Source organism: Pan paniscus, chromosome 5 (genome assembly GCF_029289425.2).
Source record: "Pan paniscus chromosome 5, NHGRI_mPanPan1-v2.0_pri, whole genome shotgun sequence".
In the NCBI taxonomy this organism is placed as follows: domain Eukaryota; kingdom Metazoa; phylum Chordata; class Mammalia; order Primates; family Hominidae; genus Pan; species Pan paniscus.
Window position 1 is genome coordinate 30,872,496 of NC_073254.2, and position 10,056 is coordinate 30,882,551.

Sequence of the window (10,056 nt, forward strand, 5' to 3'; positions counted from 1 at the left end):
GTCTATTCAATGCTTTCATGTTGGTTTTCTTTATCTTCCAGCTCCGGAAAAGGCCTGTAGTTCCAGCTACTGGGGAGGCTGACGGAAGGATTGCATGAGCCTGGGAGGTCAAAGCTGCAGTGAGCTGTGATCGTACCACTGCACTCCAGCCTGGGTGACAGAGTGAGACCCAGTCTCAAAAAAAAAAAAAAAACAAAAAACAAGCAAGCAAGCAAGAAAGAAAAAAGTGCTCGTTTCAGCAGCACATATACTAAAATTGGAATGATATGGAGAAGACTACCATGGCCTCTGAGCAAGAATGACACAAAAATCCTGCAAAATAAAAGCCCGCCTGAGCAAAGTGACTTGCCCAGGATGCCACAGTTCACAGTGGTAGAACCACAACTGGAAACCAGGACTTTGACTCCCAGGCAGCTGCCCCTTCCACGAGTTCCATGTCCCATGTGCATGCTATGTTTGTACTGGGGTCAATGGCAACCGTCTTATTTGGATATTCTTATTTTCCTCTATGCCCTGAGAAACCTGGTTTGTAGACAGAAAAGGCTGATTTTTTGCTTCTAAAAGCTTAAGTTGACATTTTGTGTTGTTTTGTTTTGTTCTCCTGGCCCAGCCTAACAAGCATTCACATAGTAGACAACACATGCTTGCTGGACCTTACTTCCTGTCTGGTGACCCAGCTCCCTAGAGACTTGAATCTCAAATAAATGTTTCTGTCAGGAGGCTGAGCTCCCAGCTGTGCAAATTGGTCACAGATGTAATTGCATTTGCCCTCTGCCCTGGAAGAAAACATGCCTGTGGTTGGGGGTTTAGATGTCTCAGAATGAAAGACATTACTCCTGACTCTGGGTAATAGCCGTGACGCTCAAAATAAGCTGCCACAGAGACACGCCATAGTGTTGCCAGATGTACAGGGCTGTTGCTACCCAGAATCTGGATCTGCACAGCCAGTTACCAAACTGTGGCCATGTCATTGACCAATCAGGCATAGTCAAGAACCTAGTTTTTCCACTGGCTCCTCATACTTTCAAACATAACTCCATCCCCTCTTCTCCTCTCCCTAATGCCCACAGGATCTCTGCAAAGAGCTCTAATTCCAAGTTCCCTGAATGGCAGACAATGGCAGCCCTAGGACATCTACACTGCACAGGCTGCAATTGCTAGAATCTAATTAAAATAAACATTGTAACAAGCTGCTGAGCCCCGCCCAGTGCCTCAGGAGTGCAGTGATGTGACACATCTCACTGCAGCCTCCACCTCCCACGCTCCAGCAATCCTCCTGCTTCGGCCTCCCAAAGAGTGGAAACTACAGGTGTGTGCCACTACACCTGGCTAATTTTTGTACTTTTTGTAGAGATGAAGTCTCGCCATGTTATCGAGGCTGGTCTTGAACTCCTGGGCTCAAGTGGTCCACCCACCTTGGTGTCCCAAAGTGTTGGAATTACAGGTCTGAGTTACTGAATCTGGCCAGATAGATATTTTAAACCCAGTATTTGTCTGCCTTTCTTCCTCAGTAGAATTTGAATGTACCAGGTGGCTGCTAGCTACACACCTGTGTAGGATGAGGCTTATCCTATATGTCTGCCCTATTTGTCTTGTTAAATCATATTATTATTCTGAATGCTTTCCTTCTAAAGCAGACAACCAAAGCATAGGGTATTAGCTCTTCTTAGTCCTTTTCCAATCCAAACATTTGGACTTCTTTCTGCTCACCCCTGGGCAGTATCACCCTCATCAATTTCCTCTTAATTGACTAGAATGAATTGTAACTATCCCCATCAGCAATCACATCTGTTAAGGATTGCAGAGTGCCATTGTTGTACGGGAAGAGCATTTCATTTGAGCCACCAAAAATTTACTAACGTATGGACACAGAGACAGATACAGAGGATTGCAAACTCCAGTTTCTGAAAAGCTCGATTCCAAAGCAAGGGAAAAGGTGCCCTCTAGTGGTAAACACAGCACACTACACCACAGCATCCTTATTCCAGACCGGAAGCCTGGCTATTTGAATCCTATTTTCTGTTTCTTCCAGAAACCCTGAGGTCCAGACAGGATGTGACACATGAAGGTTTAAGTGAATTAAAATACGCTGCTGACATCTAAGGCCAGGAAGAAATAATGAGTACGGATCCACTTTCACTGAGTGCTATGGATAATAATCCTTCACATTTCTTGCCCGTCTGCCCCCCCGAAATTGAGTTCTGGTAGCAATTTTTCATCCAGAAGTGACATAATTTGATTGGTTAATGATTTATTGCTTTATTACATGGTAACCTAGAGCAACCATCTCTGCTAAGCCACTTCTTCAATTTGGTGGCAAGTAACCAACTATCTGGAATGAGCAAGAAATATTCCCTTCCGAATTCCTTGAAAAATGTGGGGCTTAATTTAGAATATTCAAGTTCTTTTGACATACGTACTAAGACTATACAGTTTTTATAAGTATTCTAAAAGCCCGTATAAATTACAGTTGATTGGGAACTTTTAATGTAATAATTGAGTCCTGACATAAGAGACAGTGCAATGCTCAGGAAATAATGCTGGCCTGAAAGCTTGGAGATATGGACTCCGTGACACAGCCTCTGCCACTAACTAGGTGACTTCAGGCAAATCCTTCAACATCTCTGACCTCCGTTTTCCCATTAACAAATGAAAGAATTGGACTAATAATTTCTAAGCTTTTTCAGCTCTAAAATGATCTAATTTGGCCAGGCGCGGTGGCTCATGCCTCTAATCCCAGCACTTTGGGAGGCCAACGTGGGTGGATCACCTGAGGTCAGGACTTTGAGACCAGCCTGGCCAACTTAGTGAAACCCCATCTCTACTAAAAATACAAAAATTAGCCAGGTGTGGTGGTGTGCACCTGTAGTCCCAGCTACTCGGGAGGCTGAGGCAGGAGAATCACTTGAACCCGGGAGGCGGAGGTTGCAGTGAGCCAAGATTGCACCACTGCACTCCAGCCTGGCAACAGAGCGAGACTTCATCTCACATAAATAAATAAATAAATAATAAAATTATCTAACTTATAAAAACTCTTTTAGGAGAGTTATATTTTGAAATAATATCTTTTGGGGATTTGTGTGTATTTCCTTAATTAACCCCAGGGTACCCTCCCTTAGCCCACTACTAAATAAAAACCAAGATTCAGGACGGGCGCAGTGGCTCAATCCCAGCACTTTGAGAGGCTGAGGCTGGTGGGTTGCTTGGGCCAGGAGTTCAAGATTAGCCTGGCCAATATGTCAAACCCCATCTCTACTAAAAACACACAAAAAAATAGCTGGACGTGGTGACGCACCCCTGTTGGGAGGCTGAGGCACGAGAATCGCTTGAACCCAGGAGGCGGAGGTTGCAGTGAGCTGAGATCGTGCCACTGGATGCACTCCAGCCTGGGCAACAGAGCGAGACTGTTTAAAAAAAAAAAAATAGTCAAAGAACTAGTCGAACTAAGGGTGAGAAAGATGAGAATCAGCCCATGGAACATGCTTTTGCTGTCCATGAATCTAGGAAATACCAGGGCTGGGGAAAGGAGAAAGAGGAGTTAGAGAGGTGAATTACTCAAATGAGAAAAAGGGCCTGGATAGGTAGAGGTAGGAGGTCTCAGAGAGAAGTGGGAAGGAAGAGCCTCAAAAGGACAAGCTTCCATGTGTGTCCACACACCAGCTCACCGCTCCAGCCCAGCCCTGGGGACAAGTATCTCTCCTGAATAGAGGGGAGGATGTGCACACCTCCTGGAGGAGTGGGGACATGAAGAAGCATTTATTTTAGCTCCTTTCCACTGATTACAGCAGCACTAAAGAGAACAAGTTGGGAGCATCTCCACGACAGGGAGGGCAGGGCACTGCCACTGGTACACACAGATCCCGGAACTTTAGTGTGCAGGTGGACTTAATAATACTAATATTAGGAATAGAGATATGTGCACATCCATTTTTATCAATCAATCAGGTGTTAGCATAATTTGCTATTTCCTTTTTAAGATAGGAAGTAGCTTTTGGTTGTTGAAATTGTTTCCTCTCTTGATTAAATTAATTATCCCTAAGAACTGAAGGCTTCAGTGATCTCTGAGAATTCTTCCAAATGTGAAATATAGTTATTCTAAGACATTTCAAAGCTCAGGTTATTGTATGTTGGGTCTAATGTTAGGCTTCACTGTACCAGAATTCTATTATGTGAAACATTACTTTAAATGAGTAACTCGCCACCTAAATCATGGAATTCCTTCTTTGATATGGCAGCACTGTGTGTAGTCAGGGTTTTGCATTACATCTCTCAGGCCACCCGTGCTGGCTCATGCCTGTAATCCCAGCACTTTGGGAGGTGCTGAAGTGGGAGGATTGCTTGAGCCCAGGAGTTCAAGACCAGCCTGGGCTGCTACATGGCAAAACCTTGTCTCTACAAAAAGTACAAAAAATTGCCAGGCAGGGGGCATATGCCTATAGTCCCAGCTACTAGGGAGGCTGAGGCAGGAGGATCGTTTCAGTCTGGAAGTTTGAGGTTGCAGTGAGCTGTAATTGTGCACTGCACTCCAGCCTGGGCAATGGAGTGAGATCCTTTCCCTCCAACCCCCCAAAAATTAACAAATTACCTGGGCATGGTGGCATGCACCTGTAGTTCCAGGTACTCAAGAGGCTAACTTGGGAGGATCCCTTAAGCCCAGGAGTCCAAGGCTGCAGCGAGCTGTGATTGCACTACTGCACTCCAGCCTGGACAACAGAGCAAGACCTTGTCTCAAAAAAAAAAAAAAAAAATCTCTGTATGAAACTATCCACCAGAGGCAGGACAGATGCCAGAATGTGTTTTAACATTAACATAAATATATTAAACAAATACATTCAATCAAATATAGTACTAGATGCTACAAAAAAAGTAAAAGCAGTCTTAAATTTGATTATAGATAGAGGAAGCAATGTGCAACAGAGTTGTTTTATTACTAAAGGGAAAGCGAGTAAATAAGCTTATTTGTAAGTGTTCAAGTTTCTCAAGGAAGACTTCTTAAAACACAAGAATTTCATTTGATGACATTGTGCTTGTTTTTAAGGAGGGGTTGAAAGAAGGCAGAGAAATCAATAAAACTCTCTGGCTGGATAACAGAAGCCATTTCCAGGGCAACAAGGGAGGAAAACATGCCGTGGATTTAAAGGACACAGCATTTGACTAATGCAACAAAAGAGGTGAGAGAACACAGAGGTAGAGACAAGACCCTGGGTCAAACCGAGAAATGGGAAAAGTGGGGTGTAAGTCTTGGAGTTTCTCTATTTCATGCTGCAAATTGCCTTCTCTACCCGTGGGTTCCCCAGTCCCTGCCCCAGCTCACAGAACCTTCATGCTTGCTTTCTCTCTTCTGTGTCCGACAAAATTTCAGCTCAGGTAAAGATCAGAGACACACTAAATAAATATCCTTACTTTTCACAGAGGTTTTGGCATTTTAACATAAGGAAAAGGCTTATACTAGAGCTTCCCCAAGGATGGCAAACGCTGCTTCTTCCAGGGGTCTCGGTGGAAGAAGCCCAAGATGGGGACTGTGGAATCTGAATGAAGTCCGTGTTTTATCTTTAACACGTAGGCGCATTTTCACAATACTCGTTCATACATCTGAGTTTATTTTCATATAAAATAATAATGATATATTATTATATTACAGCTTCCATTTATTAAATGCTATGTGCTGGGCATAGTCATAAAGACTATGACATTAGCAGTCCCCAACCTTTCTGGCACCAGGGACCAGTTTCACGGAAGACGACTTTTCCACTGACAGGAATGGGGGATGGTTTGGGGATGATTCAAGAGCATTACATTTATTGTGCACTTTATTTCTGTTATTATTATATTGTAATATATAATGAAATAACTATACAACTGATCATAATGTAGAATCAGTGGGATCCCTGAGCTTGTTTTCCTGCAATTAGAGGGTCCCATTTAGGGGTGATGGGAGACAGTGACAGATCATCAGGCATTAGATTCTCATAAGGAGCACAAAACCTAGTTCACAATAGGGTTTGTGCTCCTGAGAATCTAATGCTGCCACTGACCTGACAGAAGGCTGAGTTCAGGTGGTAATGCTCCTTCGTCCACTTACTTCCTGCTATGTGGCCCAGTTCCTGACAGGCCATGGACAGGTACCAGTCCACAGCCCAGGGATTGGGGACCCCTGATATACATCCGTTATCTTGTTTAATCTTCTTGTTTTTTTTTTTTTTTTTTTGAGATGGAGTCTTGCTCTGTTGCCCAGGCTGGAGTGGAGTGCAGTGGCCTGATCTCAGCTCACTGCAACCTCCGCCTCACAGGTTCAAGTGATTCTCCTGCCTCGGCCTTGCGAATAGCTAGGATTACAGACACGTGCCACCATGCCCGGCTAATTTTTGTATTTTTAGTAGAGATGGGGTTTCACCATGTTGGCCAGGCTGGTCTCGAACTCCTAACCTCAAGTGATCGGCCCTCCTTGGCCTCTCAAAGTGCTGGGATTACATGTGTGAGCCACCATGCCCAGCCTAGCCCTTTTAAGAGACACCAGAGAGCTAGCATGAGCTCTCTTTCTCTGTCTCCTCTCTCTATCTATCTCTTTATCTCTCTCTCTGTTTCTCTGACTCTCTCTTCCTCTCTCTCTCTCCCTACTCTGTGGGGACACAGCAAGAAGGCATCTGTCTGGAATCCAAGAGGAGAACCCTCTCCAAAAATCAAATCAGCTGGACCCATGATCTCAGACTTCCTACTCTCCAGAACTATGAGAGAGAAATTTCTGAAATCTGTCCTCTCATGGGCTCAGGTATTAAATTTTAATACTGCAGGCTTCACAATGGGGTGTATGCACCCCTGGGTGGCTGGGCGCAGTGGCTCACGCCTGTAATCCCAGCACTTTGGGAGGCCAAGGCAGGCAGATCACCTGAGGTCAGGAGTTTGAGGCCAGCCTGGACAACATGGAGAAACCTCTGTCTCTACTAAAAATACAAAAAAAAAAAATAGCCAGGCATGGTGCTGTGCGCCTGTAATCCCAGATACTCTGGAGGCTGAGGCACGAGATTTGCTTGAACCCAGCGGCAGAGGTTGGCAGTGAGCTGAGATCACGCCACTGCATTCCAGCCTGGGTGACAGCAAGACTCCATCTCAATAAATAAATAAATAATAAAAGGGAATCCATTTCCATCAATATGTTCAACTTGCATCCACTCTCTTTTTTGAAACTGATCTGAGAATACCAGTGATGGAAAGTCAATTTTTTTTTTTCATCCATGCCCTCTTATCAGTGCACAGATAAGGTTCTCAGCTTCCCAAAAGAAAGGTATCCCTCGTGCCCAACCTATCTTCATGGTGTTGCATTGCTCCGGCATATAGAATCTCTGGATGCTCTTTGAAATATTCATGTGGGTATCGGGAAAAGAGATGCTTACCATTGGGTACAAATCATTTAGCAACTTGGATTTCTAAATTTTTGCTTTCAATGAAAAAGAAGGACATGACCAAGGTGTTAGCTGGTAGATCATTGTAAGTTAATGCTTGTTATAGACAGATCACCATTAGACTTTTAACATATAATTCAGAAAGAGTTCAAAGAATTAAGGAATATTTCTCTGGGGTTTGTTTGTTTGTTTAGAGACACGGTCTCACTTTGTTGACCAGGCTAGAGCGTAGTGGCACAATCATAGTTCACTGCAGCCTTGGACTTTTGGATTCAAGGGATAGATCCTTCAGCCTCAGCCTCCTGGGTAGCTGGGGCTACAATTACACACAACCACACCTGGCTAATTTTTAAAATTTTTTGTAGATATGGGTTCTTGTTATGTTGCCCAAGCTAGTCTCAAACTCCTGGGCTCCAGCGATCTTCCAGCACTTGGTCTTCCAAAGTTCTGGGATTACTCATGAGCCATCATGCCTGGCCGTTGAGTGACATTTCTCTTTATGACCGAAGTTTCTCATAACTTCTATCTATAAAGACAAACACAATAATAGGAATAAAATCACTTCTGAACGCTCTCATCCTAGCAATAAATAATACTCATTCAGGCGGGGTGCAGTGGCTCACACCTGTAATCCCAGCACTTTGGGAGGCTGAGGCAGGCAGATCACTTGAGCCCAGGAGTTTGAAACAAGCCTGGGCAACATGGCAAAACACCATCTCTACGAAAAATATACAAAAATTAGCCAGGCATGGTGGCGAGCGCCTGTAGTCCCAGCTACTCAAGGGGCTGAGGTGGGAGGATGATTTGAGCCGGGGGCTCAGTTAAGGCTGCAGTGCACTGTGATTGTGTCACTGCACTCCATCCAGAACAGCAGAGTGAGGCCCTGCCTCAAAAAGTATAAACATTCATTCATGAATACATGAATTAGAAGGGAAGTGGGAGGGAAGCCCCATTTATCTATGCAGGGCGTCACCTGAATTCCAGTTCTTCCCTTTTGACCATATGGAAGGTTTGCACTTCCCCAACGGTGTTTGAAGTTAGATTTGGCCCTGGGACTGGCATGGGCTAATGAGGTATAAATGAAGGTGACATGTATCATTTCCAGGTAGCCACATTCCATTTCTCCTGCCTCAGTGATCATGGGTGCAGACATTGAGAGGAAGCCTGCAGAAGCCCGGGTCCCAGAGTAACCCAGATGAGCAAAGCATCTTGTTGGGTGGACCAATAGTGTGAGCAAGAAATGCGCTTGTTCTGCATCAAGCACCCGAGTATAATCCAGCCCAAGATGCACCCAATAAAAGGTGCCTCTTAAAGAAATTTTACTTCTGATGTTTAACAATTATGTATATCCGTAATTTACTTAAGTCGTTTTGATCAGTTGTCTCTAATAAAAGTTCTAACTATTAGCAACCCCCCAAAAAAGTTTTTAACAATTAGATCACTATAGTCACAGGAAATAATGAAACATTAATTTCAATTTATAGGATTCTTTTTTTTTTTTTTTTTTTTTTTTTTTTTGAGATGGAGTCTCTCTCTGTTGCCCAGGCTGGAGTGCAGTGGCGCAATCTTGGCTCCCTGCAACCTCCACCTCCTGGGTTCAGGCAATTCTCCTGCCTCATCCTCCCAAGTAGCTGGGATTACAGGCGCCCACGACCATGCCCAGCTAATTTGTGTATTTTTAGTAGAGACGGGGTTTTACCATATCGGTCAGGCTGGTCTCAAACTCCTGACCTCAGGTGATCCAACTGCCTCAGTCTCCCAAAGTGCTGGGATTGAAGGCATGAGCCATGGCGCCTGGCCAATTTATAGGATTTTTATGGCAGAGAAGTGTGATAGGATGATCAGGAAAAGCCTCTTATCCCAGTGCAATTTATTTCATAAAGCTGGAAATGAACCACCCCAGGATAAATTCCTGAGGGGGATTGTAACCACCCGATGGGTTCATTTTGCCTGCTGCCCAGATACAGCTGATCTATCAAGGCAGAGGAATTGCAATAAAGAGTCCAATTCATGCAGAGCAGCTGAATGGGAGATTGGAGTTTTAATATTACTGGAGTTTTATTATTATAAGGCAGTTTATTGATCTGGTTGGGAAGGCGGTTTGTTTCTGGAAATGGCTGTCATTATCTTTGTTTTTTGTTTTTGTTTTTATTTTTCTTTTTTTGAGACAGAGTCACTCTGTCACCCAGGCTGGAGTGCAGTGGCAGGATCTCAGCTTACTGCAACCTCCACCTCCCAGGTTCCAGTGATTCTCCTCCCTTAGTCTCCTGAGTAGCTGGGATTACAGTCACCCGCCACCACGCCTGGCTAATTTTTGTATTTTTAGTAAAGACAGTGTTTCACCATATTGGCCAGGCTAGTCTTGAACTCATGACCTCAAGTGCTCCATCCACCTCGGCTTCACACACTGCTGAGATTACAAGCCTGAGCCACCGTGCTCAGCCTGTTATCATCTTTGTTTCAAAGTTAAACTATAAACTGAGCTCCTCCCAAAGTTAGTTGATCCTCTGCCCAGGAATGAACAAGGACAGCTTGGAGGTTAGAAGCAACATGGAGTCGGTTAGGTCAGATCTCTTTCACTGTCATAATTGTCTGTTATAATTTTTGCAAAGCTGGTTTCAGGATGTGAAAATAGAAGGTCAAGGATAAAAATGAA

The 10,056-nt window shown here is 44.2% G+C and overlaps 1 non-coding gene across 1 annotated transcript; it reads left to right on the forward strand.

Moving 5' to 3' along the window:
- Nucleotides 1-226: 226 nt before the first annotated feature.
- LOC112440217 (U6 spliceosomal RNA) lies at nt 227-334 on the forward strand. The gene has a single exon (XR_003028397.1). It is a non-coding gene; the product is annotated as a U6 spliceosomal RNA (small nuclear RNA).
- Nucleotides 335-10,056: the final 9,722 nt, after the last annotated feature.